Source organism: Pinus tabuliformis, chromosome 4_2 (genome assembly GCF_031772625.1).
Source record: "Pinus tabuliformis cultivar Carrire ecotype Pingquan chromosome 4_2, CPIR1, whole genome shotgun sequence".
NCBI classification, from domain to species: Eukaryota; Viridiplantae; Streptophyta; class Pinopsida; order Pinales; family Pinaceae; genus Pinus; species Pinus tabuliformis.
The window spans coordinates 682,736,631-682,756,563 of record NC_142304.1 but is presented as its reverse complement, the minus strand read 5'-3'; positions in this window follow the sequence as shown (position 1 = coordinate 682,756,563).

The following is a 19,933-nucleotide window of genomic DNA, read 5'->3' as shown; positions in this document are numbered from 1 at the left end:
TGATGTAATCATATGAATGGTTGCAAACGAAGGATCTGCGCTGCGTGGAGGGAGAGGAAAAGTTCCCAGTAAACCGGAATCCTTAACTAAACCTACACCAACATCCCTATAAGGGATTGTCTGTCACACGGAATCTGTCAAGGGTGCGGACACGACTGACCTTCCTAGAAGTCTAAGACATTCTAATGACAAACAAGACAAAATGGAGTGATCTTTCTCTAAATACACCTTTTACAACATGAAAACTACAAGTGTTTAGGCTTACCTTATTCCAAAACGCTGTTGTTGAAGTCCGTTCTTGACGATCCGGATGAGCTCCTCCTTCAAGTCAATTCCTGCAACCACAAACAATCAAACAATTACCAAGCACTTGCATTTCATATAATAAAACATATATTCAACATGCAGACCAAGGAACACATGAAATAACTCATTAACACAAGCTATTGAGAAAAATAAACCAGTTTGTATTAATAACGAAACAAAGAAACTCTTACAACCTGGCCTTGGTGTTGTGCAAGTTCCTCCCAGGGTCCATCAAGGGTTTTCCTCTACTTTGACAAAGCTCACCCTCTCCCAAGTAGAATCAAGTGAAGACAATCTCTCCTCACAAAGGCTCTAATGGAAGACCTAAATCCTGCAGCATTTACCCAAAGAAAATGTATAGCTCCAACCTCTCCTCCTTCTGGCTCAATGCCTTTATTTATAGTGCTGTAAAGAGGTTATTCAGGTCCACTATCAATGGGATCATCCCCCTCTTTGGGTGGGATAGCTCCCTTATTGATGGGATAAGTTCCCCCTTAATAGAGATACATGAACCAACTGGAGGCGCATCCATTTCATCAAACCGACCTCTAGAATGTTCTAGAAGTAACCACAAGTAACTTTTTCAAGATAAAACTCGCGCATTTTGCCTTTTACAGAGGGACGCACCTGTCCCTTAACATACAGAGCGTCCATGGACGCAGATTTTGTGAACATGGTCAGCGTCCCCGCAGGTAAGGCTAGAGAGAACCTGCGACCCCAGAGATAAACATGATTTTTACAAGACTTTCTCTCTTCTTTGAGTTTGAGATGGATAACAGAGGCATGAGACTTGCCTAAGAGGGTAGCATGACTGTTGATTTGAGCCATACTAACTGTAAGTAGTCAAGGTGACATTTTTTAGTGTAACAGATTGCCCCCTAAAGTGCGAAGCCTGGAATAGAATAGGGTTTTGTAATTCTAGGAAGGGTGAAGCGCTTTATCATTTCAAGGATTGCCTTGTGGATGGCCTGGTTGGAACCTGCAATTTTCAACACAAAATACATGGATAAGATTATATCATCACTGAGGTAGGCATTCCCATACTCAGATTCAAAACTTTAACTAATGGACTAACTATTCTGATACAGGAATGATCTTGCAGTACATCATTTTTATAGACTTTTGTAGACACAGTATGGACGCAGCCATCTGTTTATGATAAGTCTACATAGACAATGAATACAAAACTCCTCGCAGCCTGGATGGTAGAAACTAGATCCAGGGTCTTCACTTCTACTTCCCGAATTGGTACGATTCTAGCCATGTGATTAAATGATTCGATGTCGAACATGGTAGAAACCACTTGATTACCAGTCAATGATGTAAACTGTTAACAAGCGTGAGAGAAACCACCAGTAATGTCAATGGTTCTCAAAGTACCAAGCACAACCCGTGAAATGTGAATAGATGTTTTGATGTCGAACACTTCACGGAATCCTCTGATCGAAAGTCAATGATGTAAACTGACGTCAAAGGCGAGAAACCTGCCATTGATGCATGCAGACTTCAAGGTACTGTCGATTCCTAAGTCATCTTTCTAGATAATGTGTCGATGTCGATAGAAAGCGACCCGTTGCAGGCAAGCCCGCAACACGAAATCATTGTTCAAGTTGAAGAAATGTTGCTGTAAGGACTGACTCAGGGATGGTCAAATGGATGACAAGTATTTTGCAGATGAAAGTTTTGCTTGCAGACCTCTTGAACACATAACGACACAACAGATGGTTTGGTGACGAATAACTCAAAGTTGATCCCTGAACCCGGTTAAAGATTTTCAAAGTGATTTAGTCAACTGTGAGGTAAAAGATTTCCCAACCCAGGTGAATGAAAAGTGTCGTGTTCAAGAGCGGTAATAAAGTTTCTTCTGAGGCAAAAGGTGACAAATAGGTTCATTCTTCTCTTTTTTCCCCCACCATTTCTGGCAAGTACCTCTTTATTTTTAACAAGCTTGAGGAGGATAACATATGCTTGATTATAAGCTCATCCTTCGGACGAGTCCAACCTAGTTTAAATTCGAACCCTAGGAAGGAGTGGTTCGTTCCTGTTTGTAATTGAACAGGTCCTTTACTGTAAAAGTTTAACGAGCCCAGTATAGGAGAAACTCGGCGTTTTTCAATTTTAGAGAGTCTGAAAAACTTAAGGAAACTCCACGTTGAACTTTTTCGTATATTTGTGTCCCTCAAGCCCGAAAAAGTATAAAATAATACCTGGGGGAACCGCTTGATCTTGCGACCAAGGAGTACTTTCATAATAGTATCGTTGACCTGAAAAGTAAAAAGCGATCAAAGACACGTCGTTTTATTTCCTTATCGAGTTTGAAACGACAAAAACCCGGCAATCTTTTCCTGATTTTGCGGTCAGAAAAGAGCTAAAAGGGGACCGTCTTTTAATTCCGTTTTAACGAGTGAAAAAGAAACACTCGGCGATCTTTTCATGTTTTAGGAGTCAGAAAAGGGCTTAAAAGATGACTCTGAAATTTTGTTTGTGAAAAATTACAATTTCCCTCGAAATCCCTTCGTCCTGCACAAAAGCGACACATTACTCATACCTGTTTAAAATAGGCAAAAATACATTTGAAAACATCTTTTCATGGTAAAAAATGAACTAATTCATCCAAAAAACCTATAAAAAGACCTTTTACCATGTCATTTTTACCGTTTCACTGTTGAGGTTGAAAAAGGAGCTTTTGACAAGAAACTTCCCGTGGTTGCTGCGGAAAATCTGACCGTCGGAATCGAACGCCGCTTCACCGAGGTATTTTACACATCCCACTCTTCATTTTTATCCGTTTAGTTTTTTGTTTTTGGTCTCTGTTTCATTTTTTGGGGGGTTTTGGGTTCAAAATGCGCCCCTCGGCGGACGCAGGTGCCCTTCGGGTGACCCGCGTCCCCCGACTTTTTCTCACACGGGAAAAAGGTCTGGGGACGCAGTCCGCCTTCAGGCGAGCTGCGTCCGGACGCCCTGTGCTAAAAAGCCGGGGTGCGTCTTCCGCAAAGGGCGCATTTCAAAACCCTAACTCTCTCAAAAAACCACCAAATTTTCCCAAATTAATTTCTAATTGACTCTTTTGATGTGCAGGGCCCAAAACATGTTAGACTGGAGAGAGAGAGAGCACGTAGAAGACGATGAAGCTGCGATTAACCACCAACCCTCTCTGGATGCCTTAAGAACATGTGGATTGTACAAATATTGGACCATACCGGGCATGAGGGGCCAGGTAAGATTTTTGGAATGGCTGGTTGAGCGATGGAACGTTCAAGATCAATGCTTTTACATTGGAGGGCACCAGCTCGAGATAGAGCCCTCGGATGTATACTTTCTCACTGGCTTGCCAAACAGAGGTGAGCAACTCAACCTTGCGGGGACCAGGCCGGGTGGCCAATCCCTTGATGATCTCCGCGAGGAGTGGTGCAGACCAGGGACTCGCCATAAAAAAGGCGTGGAGATAAAGCACATCGCTCTGGCGGAACTTAGAGTTATTGCATTTACGGTCACTAGGATTTGTGGCGCGGCCGCCTTGCACATTGCCTCCGGATCCCAAATGCGGATGGCAGTTGACTGTTACCAAGGCACCATCTTCAACTGGTGCGAAGCTGTGTCGGCTCATATGAAGAGCCAACTAACCAAGGCAAAGAACGGACGACTAAAGACTTTTGGATATGGGCCTCTAGTCGTGAGCTTTGCCTTGGAGAGAGTTCCTATGCTGATCCCTCAGCAACTCACTGTTGATGACTTGGGTCCTCGGGAGCCAAAGCTTGTTCGATGGGTTGCGGTGATGGCCCGGCATCCTGACGAGGGTGCTGCAGTGGTTCGATTCTCAGACAGTTACTTCGACTGGCTAGAGGGCCAGCTTTTTGTGATACAAGACTTTCCATATGCCGGAATGGATTTCAGAGGTGATCCGGACATGGTTCTTCCACAGGGAGAACAATGGGATGACAGAGGTACTTTCATTTTCACAAGTTTTCTAATTATGTATTTTTTATTTTTCATATATATCGTCTCAAAGTAACAGTAAAATTTTAAAAATGCAGATGTTGGACCACAGCGTCCAGCCAATCTCCGGCCTTACGACAGACGACATCCAGCTGCACCGGCACCGGCCTTACAGGATGCGACAGCAGAAGTACTAGCCGATTTGGAGCATGATCTAGAGCGTCTCACGGCAGATATACCTGAGACTACTATGGATGATATTCCAATGAGGCTTCAGCGCTTCGTGGTCGCGGTCCCTGGACCGTTTAGGAGATTTCTGCGCAAGATAGCCCGCGCAGTGGTGTCGTACAGAGAGCACCACCAGTGATTGACTAGTCACTTTTGTAGTCACATGTGACATTTTTGACTTTTTGCACTATCATTTTGCCGATCATAAGGTGTGTTAAACCTATGATCGAAGACGATGTATATATTTTTGGACACACTTCTATCTATATCTATATATCACTATTATCGGCTTATCTTGTTTAACATGTATGATGAAATGTCTTTAAATTTACTTGCATGATTATTATAAATGTCTGTCCAACACTCGAGAAGCAATTGCATCTGCTAATGTATTCAAAGACCTTGGAATATGTTGATATTCAATGTAATCAAATTCACGTTCCAAGAGACGCACTCTCAAAAACAACCTTAATAACACAGGATTTCTAATGGCATAAACTCTATTAAGCTGTAATACAACAAGTTCAGAATCTAACCTCACTATCAAACGTCGAATTCCAAATGAAATAGATTCGGATAATAATTCAACCACTGCACTGTATTCTGCAATGTTATTCGTTGTTTGACCGAGGCTTACCCCATGCATAGAAACTAACTCGTCAGAGGGCGAATAGATAACCCAAGCTGCGGAAGAGATATTCCGTGTACTACGACAAGCACCATCAGCAAATCCAATGTATGTTTGGAGAGGCGTCGACATCTACAATATCAAGAGTAAAACCAAGATGAGCCAAAATAATGACGAAAAACCACACTTGCTAAGCTAAGCACACTGACTAAACTAACACACTTGCTAGCTAGAAAGGAAATCTAACCTATCTAAAAATTTCTCCATCCATCATTTTAAGCATAATACCTCTTTAGGTAAAGTCCATTTCTGGGTTTGCCCAAAGAGTCCCCATCAAAATCAACTAACTCATAAGCCCCTTTTGCTAGCTTTCGCTTTACAATGTAGGGCCCATGCCACATGGGAACGAATTTTCCAGCACCTAGCTTATCGTTAGCTTGATCATATAATAGTACTAGGTCTCCTTCCGAAAAACTTCGAGGGGTTACATTTTTATCGTACTGAGCTTTCATTCGTTTCGCGTGAGTCTCGATAGCTAAAGTAGCGTCACGTCGAGTCTCATCTAATTTAGCTAAGTATAACAACCGTTTCTCCTCTTCGGAAGTAGCTGGAAGTAATTCGACAGCCATTTGAAGTGATGGGATTTCGCACTCAATAGGTAACACAGCTTCTAAGCCATAAACTAGCTGAAAAGGGGTGAAACCTGTTGAATTTTTCACTGAAGTTCGATATGCCCATAGCGCCGAAAATAACATGTTATGCCAATTCGTTCGATGGATACCAATGATCCGTCGAATCATGACGACTAGAACTTTGTTGATTGACTCAACCAAACCGTTGGCTTGCGGATAATAAGGTGTAGAGCTATCGTGGCGCAAACCAAGCTGGCTTGTAAGTTCAGTCATCATGACATTTCGAAAATGGCTTCCATGGTCCGTAATGATTGCTTGTGGGACACCAAACCTAGTTATGATATGATTGAATACGAAAAGTGCAGCTGTCTTGCCGCTTGCGTCGAATGTAGGCATCGCCTCGGCCCACTTAGTAAAATAATCAACCGCAAGGATGATATACGCATGCCCCCCGGCCGAGTGAGGGTTACAAGTAATAAAGTCAATGCCCCATTTGGCGAATGGACCAGCGGCAATTATAGGGTGGAGAGGAGCAGGTGGAGCGCGCATCTTGCGATCAAACACTTGACAGTTGTGGCATTTTCTGACGGCAAGGATACAATCTTTAAACATAGACGGCCAGAAATAGCCAGCGCGCAACACCTTCTGAGCTGTGGCATACCCAGACATATGACCGCCACATGCTCCAGAGTGACAATCATTCAAAACTCTCTCAGCCTCATCGTGAGTTAAACAACGTCGAAAAACTAAGTCTGCCCCCAGGCGATAAAGTGTATCTCCAATAATTCTGTATTGCTGGGATTGAAACCGAATTTTTCGACGGTTTTCCTTGGAAGCTTCAGGCCGAAAGGTTTGGGTTTGGAGATAGATGATTATATCCCCATACCACGGATCTACAGTGCTAATAAGAAACAAAGATTCGTCCGCAATGGACTCCTCTGCCACAGTCTCTGTGTCAGCACTCGGGAAATCACACATCAATTCCGCGAAGACTAAAGATTTCTTAGACTTGGACTTCTCAAACTCCAAGTCGAACTCTTGCAGGATGACGATCCATTTAGAGTACTTGCCCCCTAGCAGTTGTTTTGTCAAATATAAATCATAGGGTTGCAATCCGAAATAACAGTAGTTTTGCGGAGAAGAATGTAGTGACGAAAACGCTGGACAGCTTGAACGGCTGCCAGGGCCAATTTCTCCACATGTGAATATTTTAACTCAGTTGGATTTAAGGTTCTGCTAAGGTAATATATCACATGCTCTGCCTTGAATTCATCTTCTTGAACTAACACCATTCCAATGGTGGAATGCGAAGCTGCGAGGTATAAGAAGTAGTCCTGGTTGTAGTTGGGAGGATGCAATAACGGTGCATGGGTCAACGCGTGTTTCAGTGCATCAAAAGATTGTTGAGCAATCTCGTCCCAAAAGAATTGTACGTTCTGTTTCAACAACCGTGTAAAACCTTTAGTGACCTCGGCGTAGTTAGGGATGAATCGGCGTAAAAAGTTTGCTTTCCCTTGCAAACTTTGGAGTTGGCGCAAACTCGAAGGAGGAGGCAATTGGATGATAGCCTCGACTTTCGAGGGATCGACGCGAATGCCGGTTTTGGAAACAACAAATCCCAGCAATCGACCTGTTTCTATACAGAAAACACACTTGTGGGGATTCAACCGAATTCGATAATGCCTACACCTCATAAAGATTGCTCGTAAATGGACAAGGTGATCAGCTCGGTGTAAAGAATGAGCAGGCAAATCATCGAGATAGGGTTGCACAATGTGCTTGATGTCATGAAATGCATAAGACATGGCCCGTTGAAAAGTAGCACCGGCATTCTTAAGGCCAAAAGGTAATTTGCAATAAGCAAATGTCCCCCATGGACAAATGAATGCCGTTTTTGGTTGATCGGCAGGTAGAATATTGATTTGATTATAACCTGAGAAACCATCCATGAAGGAAAACATCTCACTTCCGGCACAATCATCAATAATTTGATCGATATAAGGCGTAGGATAGTTGTCTTTTGGACAAGCTCGATTGATATCCCTATAATCGATACAGATTCTTATTGTTCCTTGTTTTTTATTGACGGGAACAATATTCGATACCCAATCCGTTAACGGGATCGGATAAATGAAACCTGCTTTCAACAGCTTTTCGACTTCGGCTTTGATTGCAGCTGCTTTTCGAGGGTGAATCTGACGCAACCGTTGCCGAATGGGTTTAGCATCCGGGTAGGTTTTGATTTCATGAACAACAATGGCAGGATCGATTCCTGGCATTTCTTCGTAGGACCAGGCAAACACGTCGCGGAATTCTTGGAATAGGGCCTTGTAAGTTTCAATTTCTTTGTCAGTACATGCGGCACCTATATGAATGTTCTCCTTGATTCCGGGCTTCACTGAAATATCAATGGGAATAGTACGAGAAATATTCCCTAAATTCAGCTCTGAATCAGAATGTTTCGTTGGATCCTGAGCGTCTTTGACATATTCAGCGGTAAAGATAGATGAAAAATCATTTTCAAAGGCATCATCCTTAGGTAAAAACGAAGATCTGTGATGGAGATCTTCCCATGGTAGATCATCTACACTTAGGATTTCGCGAAGTTGTTCGTCAGATGACACTTCTTCGGGAAACGTTATCCGTTCTAAGGGTGAGGTGAAAAGTGACTCTTCACTGACCACATTCATTTGGTCGGTTGAATGAAAGTCGGTAAAAGACATAAGAGCTTCATAAGCAATCTCATACGGACTCAACGGCATAACATCACCGAGTGAGTCTAGCTCAGAGTCAGAGGGAACATACCAAGGATCATCATAAATAATGTTTTCTGACGTGATCATATGAATTGTTGCGAACGAAGGGTCTGCATTGAGTGGAGGGAGAGGAAAAGTTCCCAGTAAACCGGAATCCTTAACTAAACCTACACCAATGTCCCTATAAGGGATTGTCGTTTTACCAACATGCTGGATAGTTTCTAAAGAGGTTGGGTCGGATGAAAAGTATGTCAGCTGATCAATAGTCACGATCTTACCGTTATGTGGAAACTTAATGACTCTGAAGACCGATGAAACGACCGCTGTCATAGCATATGACCAACTTCGACCCAAAAGAAGGTTGTAGTCTAGAGGGGCATCAACCACTTCCACATCCAGACTAACGGTTTTACCTTCGACCCCTATAGGCAATTCTTGTAGAATACCAAACGGACGGAACCCACGGCCATCAAAGGCCTTAAGGATGGTGGGGGATTGGTTCAACGAAGGAGAACCAAGCGATCTCCAACATTGAATCGACATAATACACGTAGAAGCTCCCTCATCAATCACAGTCCGATGAATAGGCCTGTTTTTGACTATCACTGGAATTTGGAAAGCCATTTGATGGGGGAGACGCGGTGTACTACTTTCTAGATCAAAGATCATTAGGTTCGGGTCCTGAACATCGACAGCTCCAATAGCCGACAAAAGCAATTTTCGTTGCGCTGGACATGATTGCAGCACTTCGAGTGCCGACATTGCTGAAGGTGAAACAGCTAAGTCTTCAACAATGTTGTAATTCTGGGCTGCTCTCGCATGTGGATTGAAAGCAGACCTTCGAAGTACACCCTTGGCGGGCGGCTTAATCACTAAGTCTGGGTTAGGTTTTTCGATCTGTAGTGGATCGGAACCAGGAGCTGAGGTTGATGGGTTAGAGTGAGAAGATTCTGCTTCTTTACCATCAACAGGAGCCTTACTACCATAATCTTGCGATCGAGTCGCAATCCTGACATGAGACATCATCAAAATGGGTTCTTCACTGGCATTCGAAGAAGAACCTATCATCTTATTTTCCTGCTCGGGAATGGATTCTTTAACACAGCAGGAGTCGGAGAACCTTTAACTATTTTCACTACCTCGGCCCGATGAGGGCAGTCTCTCGTAAAATGATCTTCTTCACAAATGAGACAAGGATAACGAGGTTTGCGCTTTTCGTCATTGGTTTCCGACTTTTCCGTTTTCTCCTTTGGAGCCTTGTCTGCTTTAGCCTTCTTCTTTCCTTTCTTCTTTCCACCGTTTTTGGATTTGGCCGTAGATGACTCTACAGCGTGAATGTCGGCGGTAAGTTCAGGAGGAGAAGACTCTCCTGTCGGAGAATCAGGCAAAGTGATAATTGGAGTATTGGAGGTCTTGGAAGACTTCTTCTTACTCTTCGTAGTCACGATACCGATCATACCATCAGCGGCATGAGATCCCGAAGGAGCAGCAGCGATTTGGTTTGACTTTGGAAGATCCGGAATTTTCTCGTGTAACGTACCCGACTGAGTGTAAACTAAGTCAAGGTATTGTGCCTGAGCAATGACTTGCTCCTCAGTAACTACGCCGGCCTTAGCTACATCTTCAGTAATTCTTGGTAATAATGATTTTACAAACCATTCAGCTAAAATTTGGTCCGGGATAAAAACTTTCACTAATCTCCTTCGACGTCTCCACTCATGGATGTGATCAGAAATGTACGTGGATGTCGATTGTTTTAGCGAAGTTAATAATTCCGTACCATTATCGTATCTGACTGGTAACTGAAAATGAGTTAAGAATGAAGTAGCTAACTGGCTAAAGTTGTAAAAAGAAGCCCGTGGCAACTCAATGTACCACTTGGCTGCGAGACCAATGAGTGTACGCTGGAAAAGACGTAAGCGGATAGAATCATCTGAGATGGAATTTGATGCACACCAGAGGTGGTAAGTCATCACGTGATTAGACGGATCCTCTCCAGACTTACCTTCGAACTTGGGTATATCGCTGGGCAACTTATTTGGCATTGGCGGCCAGAACGGAAGATATTGAATTGGATCGTTCGTTAGGCGCGTCAAGTCGGGTAAATCTAAAGTCGCAATAAATGGTAACTGCCGGTTAGGATCTCTGAAACTCTGAGTCACAATACCAGCCCCAGGAGGAGGATATCCAGGATAACTAGGAACAGGATTCGCATTGGGGATATTATATCCTCCTGGAAAACCAGGATTAACCGGACCGTACTGGGGTTGTTGAGGTGGTTGATAAGTGTACCCAGGATACGGTTGATACTGGTAAACCGGTTGTTGGGCAGCTTGCCCAGGTTGATACTGTCCCTGGTACGGAGGTTGAACAAATTGAGGTTGAGTAGTAACAACCGTACTTGTACCAGGTTGACCTGCAGGCATCTGGACTGTGGTTTGAACCGTGGGTCCAGACAACGGTACAGATGTCTGAGGAGCGGTTACAGGGACAGTAGAAACCGGAGCTGCCGATACTCCAGATGTAAGCATGGTAGATGAAGCGGTAGTTGCTGCAGCCGTGTGAGGTGGAGTACTCGGTGCAATTGGCGGCTGAGTAACTACAGAAGTTACAGGGGTCTGAACACTTGACTGGACAGGTTGCGGTTGCTGGGGTGGACCAGGAACTGCAGGTTGTCCTGCTTGAGGTACCGACTGTATACTTGGTTGCGACATCTGTTGACCCTGTGACGGATCCCATGTTAACATTCCAGGGTATTGACTCGTAACAGGTTGAGGATACTGAGATCCATAGCCGTATTGAGGATAGGGTTGATAACTGTAAGGTGTAGTCCCATATGATTGCCCTTGAGGTGGTTGATAACCTTGACCAGGGTATTGACCCGTAGGTTGATAACCTTGAGGTAAATACGAATACTGGGGTTGACCTTGACCTTGAGGTTGGTATCCTTGAGGTTGATACCCTTGGGGTTGCCATCCTTGAGGTTGCCATCCTTGAGGTTGATACTGATACTGAGGTTGACTTTGGGGTACATATTGAGGCTGGGGTTGATACCCTTGGGGTTGATACCCTTGAGGTTGCCCCCCAGTCACAAATGAAGTACCTTGAGGTTGCCCCCCAGGCATTAACGAAGGTTGCCCCCCAGGCGGTAATTGGCCACCTTGAGGTTGGTTAATGGGAGTTGAACCTGACATCATATAAACTTCACCTATACTCAATGGTACATTACCACTGTTTCCAACTAATAACCCATGATCAACAGGTTGAGGAGATGCTCCCGCAAAGGTACCAGAAAGTGATTGATACCCAGTAGGAACAGAAGGACCGCCATGTAAAAATGATTCAGGACTTTGTGAAAACACAGATGACTGACCAGACATATTTACAGGAGAATGAATTCCTCTAGGTGGAACCGGAGTACGAGGTGTAGAAAAACCTACTGAGTTGTCTAAAAAATTGGTTAATGCAAGGTACCAAGATTCACTTCTAGGAGGACTGTAAAAGATGGATTCACGCTCCCTTAGATCAAGGGTAATTAGATCTTCAGAATCAGAAACGCCTATTTCTTCCTCTGGAACAAGTTCTTCTATAGCAATTAATCCAACAGGAAGATTTTCGGTGATAATTCTTTCTATTCTTGGTGAATCAGGAACACTAGGAGTTGGAGTAACAGGTTCTGAAATTTCAGGTTCTTCGCCTGTTTCACTGGCAGATGAAAAACTACCAGCAAGCTCGGAAACTGTAACAGCTTCGGGATTGTAACCTGTTTCTAATCTTTGGTAATCTGGATGGACTACCAAAGAAGATTCTCCTTCTTCAGGTGAACCTACTCTACTGCCACTAGGAGGAGTTACAAGGACCTTTAACCCTTCTAAATGACCCGGAATGTTTTCAGGAGATTCACCCCGCGATTTACGGAGTTTTCTTAACAAATCTATCCCGGTAACAATCTCAGGAGACTTGCCCCGAAGTCTACGGGACTGTCTCGGTAATTCCGCCACAATTAAAGATTTTAACTACAACACACGAAATCAAAGTAAAAAATTTCAAATCAAACCACCTAAAGTCTTCTAAAGAACCAATCAAATTTGAAGCACACGCCTAAATAATCTAGAGCGTCAAACCACACACAAACAGTAGTCTTCCGGACCAAAAGCGCTAGTTGGTGATTAGGCCCAACCTCGCAGGATTCAGTACAGAAATAGTGGGTGGAACAGTTACCCCGGCAACCTGCTTAATGAATAGACTGGACCAAGTTCCTCCACTTTAACCGTCTCGAAGTGAAGCGAACCCCCCAGAAAATCCAAGTGAGTATAACCGACGTCTGCTCCAGGTACAGTGGGACCTTCCCTCCACCGTCACCTTGGGTAGAATCCTAGATATTATGGCCACTAAGGTTACCAATCACAACAATTACACCTGGGGGAACAGTCTAAACTCCGACAGCACGCAAGGGCAGAGTAGCAAGCTCCAATCCCCTTACCGGCTCCTTGACAACAATCCAAGGTTTACCGATAAGTGACCCCTGGCTCCTCGACAATGGTTAATCCGAGGTTTACCGTTTGTAATACGTACTGCCTGGCGTCGTTCCCAACGAGGGAGGAATGATCCCCTCACTGGTTCGGACACGAGCTCGTGTTTCTCCTTTAAGAGGAGCTTTCCCAGAATGTAACTGAAACAATTGGATTTGTTCTACTCAAGATAGACTATCTGTTTGGTTTTGTAGTCTTGGAGAGTTAAGTACTCACCTACTCCAAGACCCTAGCCTAAGCTATGTTGGTGCTTCAGAGCCCTAGAAAAATAAAGATTACTAGATTGATTTTAATTTAAGCGTTACTTTTAAGGTTGTTTCTTAAGTCAAAAGGTGATGGAAGTGAAACTAGTGGTGTGTTGACTCGACTCGAAACCACTACAAAATGCACCTAAAATGATTTATCCACTACTTTACTTTTTCGATGAATTGCTTAACTAAAAAGTTGAGAGAATGCAATCTTTATAAAAGCAACTTCTTAATTGAAGACAATCAAAGAAACAATTCGTTTTTCTTTTCCAAGCATAAAAACATAACTTCTCTTTACATGCACGAAAAAACTCTTTTCTTCTTTTGAAAACAAAAAGCTACTTGAAACAAGACTTTTTAAGAAGATGTTTTTGTATTTTTCTTTTAATAAAGCAAATAAATCTAATATAACCAAAAATCAATCTTAACAACTCTTAAAATCTATGAAAATGCACTCATAAGCAAACTAAAGGCAAATTTACTCTAAGCAATCTTAACGAGGCCAAAACTAACAATGATTATTTCTAAGGTGTTTTACTTGATCACAATCAAATCAAGGACTAGCTTATTGCAGAACCAAAAACTAGTCAAAACAAAATTCTAATCTTTTTGTCCTTTTTGAAAATGGAAATCAATACTTTAAAAACAAGCAATTCGAAATTTGACCCAAAACAACTCAAATGACAAGTTGCTCAAACAAGGAGACTTTACGGCAGGCTCAACTTCTAAGAAGGTTGACTAACCAGAGATATCTAAGGCTGGACAACTTTCTAAGCTCAAAGTCACTACAAAGCCTTTCCAAAAATCAAACCCTAGGTCTAAACTTCGTTGAAAACCACTAAAACACTCAAAGCTCACAAAACGAGTTCAGGTGAGAATTCTTGACAGGGTACTAAAGGATCTGGGCAGAAAACACTAAGAAAAAACAAAATCTAAAAGTAATTTAAGGCAAAAATGGAATTTTCTTAACTTTTACAGGAAGACGCAGGCCACCCGTTGTCACAGGTGCGGCCCCGCACTGTGCAGTCGACAACAGCGCGTCCAAGGACGCACTGTGCAGCACACAGAGACTGCGTCTTTCTGGAAAAAGGAAGAAAAACTAAAGCCAACTAAATCTACAGCTAAGCCACCCAAATACTAATTCTCACAGTCAAAAACCAGAAAATAAAAATGATTTTCTCAAAGCAAAGTTCATATAAAGGAAAAGACTCTCTCATTAATGGATTCCCCAGCGGAGTCGCCAATTTGTCACACGGAATCTGTCAAGGGTGCGGACACGACTGACCTTCCTAGAAGTCTAAGACATTCTAATGACAAACAAGACAAAATGGAGTGATCTTTCTCTAAATACACCTTTTACAACATGAAAACTACAAGTGTTTAGGCTTACCTTATTCCAAAACGCTGTTGTTGAAGTCCGTTCTTGACGATCCGGATGAGCTCCTCCTTCAAGTCAATTCCTGCAACCACAAACAATCAAACAATTACCAAGCACTTGCATTTCATATAATAAAACATATATTCAACATGCAGACCAAGGAACACATGAAATAACTCATTAACACAAGCTATTGAGAAAAATAAACCAGTTTGTATTAATAACGAAACAAAGAAACTCTTACAACCTGGCCTTGGTGTTGTGCAAGTTCCTCCCAGGGTCCATCAAGGGTTTTCCTCTACTTTGACAAAGCTCACCCTCTCCCAAGTAGAATCAAGTGAAGACAATCTCTCCTCACAAAGGCTCTAATGGAAGACCTAAATCCTGCAGCATTTACCCAAAGAAAATGTATAGCTCCAACCTCTCCTCCTTCTGGCTCAATGCCTTTATTTATAGTGCTGTAAAGAGGTTATTCAGGTCCACTATCAATGGGATCATCCCCCTCTTTGGGTGGGATAGCTCCCTTATTGATGGGATAAGTTCCCCCTTAATAGAGATACATGAACCAACTGGAGGCGCATCCATTTCATCAAACCGACCTCTAGAATGTTCTAGAAGTAACCACAAGTAACTTTTTCAAGATAAAACTCGCGCATTTTGCCTTTTACAGAGGGACGCACCTGTCCCTTAACATACAGAGCGTCTATGGACGCAGATTTTGTGAACATGGTCAGCGTCCCCGCAGGTAAGGCTAGAGAGAACCTGCGACCCCAGAGATAAACATAATTTTTACAAGACTTTCTCTCTTCTTTGAGTTTGAGATGGATAACAGAGGCATGAGACTTGCCTAAGAGGGTAGCATGACTTGTTGATTTGAGCCATACTAACTGTAAGTAGTCAAGGTGACATTTTTTAGTGTAACATTGTCGTTTTACCAACATGCTGGATACTCTCTGAAGAGGCTGGGTCGAATGAAAAGTATGTCAGCTGATCAATAGTCACGATCTTACTGTTATGTGGAAACTTAATTACTCTGAAGACCGATGAAACGACCGCTGTCATAGCATATGACCAACTTCGACCCAAAAGAAGGTTGTAGTCTAGAGGGGCATCAACCACTTCCACATCCAGACTAACGGTTTTACCTTCAACCCCTATAGGCAATTCTTGTAGAATACCAAACGGACGGAACCCACGGCCATCAAAGGCCTTAAGGATGGTGGGGGATTGGTTCAACGAAGGAGAACCAAGTGATCTCCAACATTGAATCGACATAATACACGTAGAAGCTCCCTCATCAATCACAGTCCGATGAATAGGCCTGTTTTTGACTATCACTGGAATTTGGAAAGCCATTTGATGGGGGAGACGTGGTGTACTATTTTCTAGATCAAAGATCATTAGGTTCGGGTCCTGAACATCGACAGCTCCGATAGCCGACAAAAGCAATTTTCGTTGTGCTGGGCATGATTGCAGCACTTCGAGTGCCGACATTGCTGAAGGTGAAACAGCTAAGTCCTCAACAATGTTGTAATTCTGGGCTGCTCTCGCATGTGGATTGAAAGCAGACCTTCGAAGTACACCCTTGGCGGGCGGCTTAATCACTAAGTCTGGGTTAGGTTTTTCGATCTGTAGTGGATCGGAACCAGGAGCTGAGGTTGATGGGTTAGAGTGAGAAGATTCTGCTTCCTTGCCATCAACAGGAGCCTTACTACCATAATCTTGCGATCGAGTCGCAATCCTCACATGAGACATCATCAAAATGGGTTCTTCACTGGCATTCGAAGAAGAACCTATCATCTTATTCTCCTGCTCTGGAAATGGATTCTTTAACACAGCAGGAGTGGGAGAACCTTTGACTATTTTTACAACCTCGGCCCGATGAGGGCAATCTCTCGTAAAATGATCCTCTTCACAAATAAGACAAGGATATCGAGGTTTGCGTTTGTCGTCATTGGTTTCCGACTTTTCAGTTTTCTCCTTTGGAGCCTTGTCTGCTTTAGCCTTCTTCTTTCCTTTCTTTTTTCCACCGTTTTTTGGTTTGGTCGTAGATGACTCTACAGCGTGAATGTCGGCGGTGAGTTCAGGAGAAGACTCTCCTGTCGGAGAATCAGGCAAAGTGATAATTGGAGTAGTTGAAGCCTTGGAAGACTTCTTCTTGCTCTTCGTAGTCACGATACCAATCATACCATCAGCGGCATGAGATCCCGAAGGAGCAGCAGCGATTTGATTCGACTTTGGAAGATCCAGAATTTTCTCGTGTAACGTACCCGACTGAGTGTAAACTAAGTCAAGGTATTGTGCCTGAGCAATGACTTGCTCCTCAGTAACTACTCCAGCCTTAGCGACATCTTCAGTAATCTTCGGTAATAATGATTTGACAAACCATTCAGCTAAGATTTGGTCCGGGATAAAAACTTTCACTAATCGCCTTCGACGTCTCCACTCATGAATGTGATCAGAAATATACGTGGACGTCGATTGTTTTAGTGAAGTTAATAACTCCGTGCCGTTATCGTATCTGACCGGCAACTGAAAGTGAGTTAAGAACGAGGTAGCTAACTGGCTAAAGTTGTAAAAAGAGGCCCGTGGTAACTCAATGTACCACTTGGCCGCGAGACCAATGAGTGTACGCTGGAAAAGACGTAAGCGGATGGAATCATCTGAGATAGAATTCGAAGCACACCAGAGGTGGTAAGTCATCACATGATTGGACGGATCCTCTCCAGACTTACCTTCGAACTTGGGTATATCATTGGGCAACTTATTTGGCATTGGCGGCCAGAACTGAAGATATTGAATTGGATCGTTCGTTAGGCGCGTCAAGTCGGGTAAATCCAAAGTTGCAATAAACGGTAACTGCCGGTTAGGATCTCTAAAACTCTGGGTCACAATACCAGCCCCAGGAGGAGGATATCCAGGATAACTAGGAACAGGAGTCGCATTTGGGATATTATATCCTCCTGGAAAACCAGGATTAACCGGACCGTACTGGGGTTGTTGAGGTTGTTGATAAGTGTACCCAGGATACGGTTGATACTGGTAAACCGGTTGTTGGACAGCTTGCCCAGGTTGGTACTGTCCCTGGTACGGAGGTTGAACAAATTGAGGTTGAGTAGTCACAACCGTACTTATACCAGGCTGACCTACAGGCATCTGGACCGTGGTTTGAATCGTAGATCCAGACAACGGTAAAGATATCTGAGGTGTGGTAACAGGGATAGTAGAAACTGGAGCCGTCGATACTCCAGAAGTAAGTATGGTAGATGTAGCGATAGTTGCAGCAGCCGTTTGAGATGGAGTACTAGGTGCAATTGACGGCTGAGTAACTACCGAAGCTACAGAAGTTTGAACATTTGGCTGGACAGGTTGCGGTTGCTGGGTTGGACCAGAAACTACGGGTTGTCCAGCTTGAGGAACCATCTGTACACTTGGCTGCAACACCTGTTGACCCTGTGAGGGATCCCACACTAACATTCCAGGGTATTGACCCGTAACAGGTTGAGGGTACTGAGATCCATAACCAGATTGAGGGTAGGATTGATAATTGTAAGGTGCAGTTCCCATACTTGGAACATATGACTGACCTTGAGGCGGTTGATAACCTTGACTTGAGTATTGACCTTGAGGTTGATAACCTTGAGGTAAATACTGATACTGGGGTTGACCTTGACCTTGAGGTTGGTACCCTTGAGGTTGATAACTTTGGGGTTGATACCCTTGAGGTTGCCATCCTTGAGGTTGATATTGATACTGAGGTTGACCTTGGGGTACATATTGAGGCTGAGGTTGACCTTGAGGCAAGTATTGCACCATAGGTACATACTGACTTTGAGGTTGCCCCCCAGACACGATTTGTGTACCTTGAGGTTGCCCCCCAGGCGTTAACTGCGGTTGCCCCCCAGGCGGTAATTGGCCACCTTGAGGTTGGGAAACGGGAACTGAACCTGACATCATGTAAATGTCTCCTACACCCAATGGTATATTACCACTGTTTCCAACAAATAACCCATGATCAATGGGTTGAGGAGATGCCCTCGCAAAGGTACCAGAAAGTGACTGATACCCAGTGGGAACAGAAGGACCGCCGTGTAAAAAAGATTCAGGACTTTGTGTAAACACGGACGACTGACCAGACATATTTACAGGAGTATGAATACCTCCAGGTGGAAAAGGAGTACGAGGTGTGGAAAAACCGACTGAGTTGTCTAAAAAATTGGTTAACGCAAGGTACCAAGAAGTACTTCTAGGAGGACTGTAAAAGATGGATTCACGCTCCCTTAGATCAATAGTAAGTTGACCTTCAAGGTGAGAGACACCTATATCTTCTTCTGGAGCAAGTTCTTCTATAGCAATCAAACCAGAAGGTAGATTTTCGATGATAATTCTTTCTATTCTCGGTGAATCAGGGACACTAGAAGTTGGAGTAGCAGGTTCGGAAATTTCAGGTTCTTCGCCTGTTTCACTGGCAGATGAAAAACTACCAGCAAGCTCGGAAACTGTAACAGTTTCGGGATTGTAACCTGTTTCTAAACTTTGGTAATCTGGATGGACTACCAAGGAAGATTCTCCTTCTTCAGGTGAACCTACTCTACTGTCACTAGGAGGAGTTACAAGGACCTTTAACCCTTCTAAATTACCCGGGTCGTCTCGAGGAGGGGATCCCCTAAGTCTACGGGATCTTCTCAACAATTCGGCCACAGAAACAACTTCAGGAGATTGGCCCCGAAGTCTACGGGACTGTCTTGGTAATTCCGCCACAATTAACGATTTTTAACTACAACACACGAAAACAAAGTAAAAATTTCAAATCAAACCACCTAAAGTCTTCTAAAGAAGCAAACAAATTTGAAGCACACGCCTAAATAATCTAGAGCGTCAAACTACACACAAACAGTAGTCTTCCGGACCAAAAGCGCTAGTTGGTGATTAGGCCCAACCTCGCAGGATTCAGTACAGAAATGGCGGGTGGAACAGTTACCCCGGCAACCTGCTTAATGAATAGACCGGCACAAGTTCCTCCACTTTAACCGTCTCGATGTGAAGTGAACCCCCCGGAAAATCCAAGTGAGTATAACCGACGTCTGCTCCAGGTACAGTGGGACCTTCCCTCCACCGTCACCTCGGTAGAACCCTAAAGATTATGGTCACTAAAGTTACCAATCACAACAATTACACCTGGGGGAACAGTCTAAACTCCGACAGCACGCAAGGGCAGAGTAACAAGCTCAATCCCCTTACCGGCTCCTTGACAATAATCCAAGGTTTACCGATAAGTGACCCCTGGCT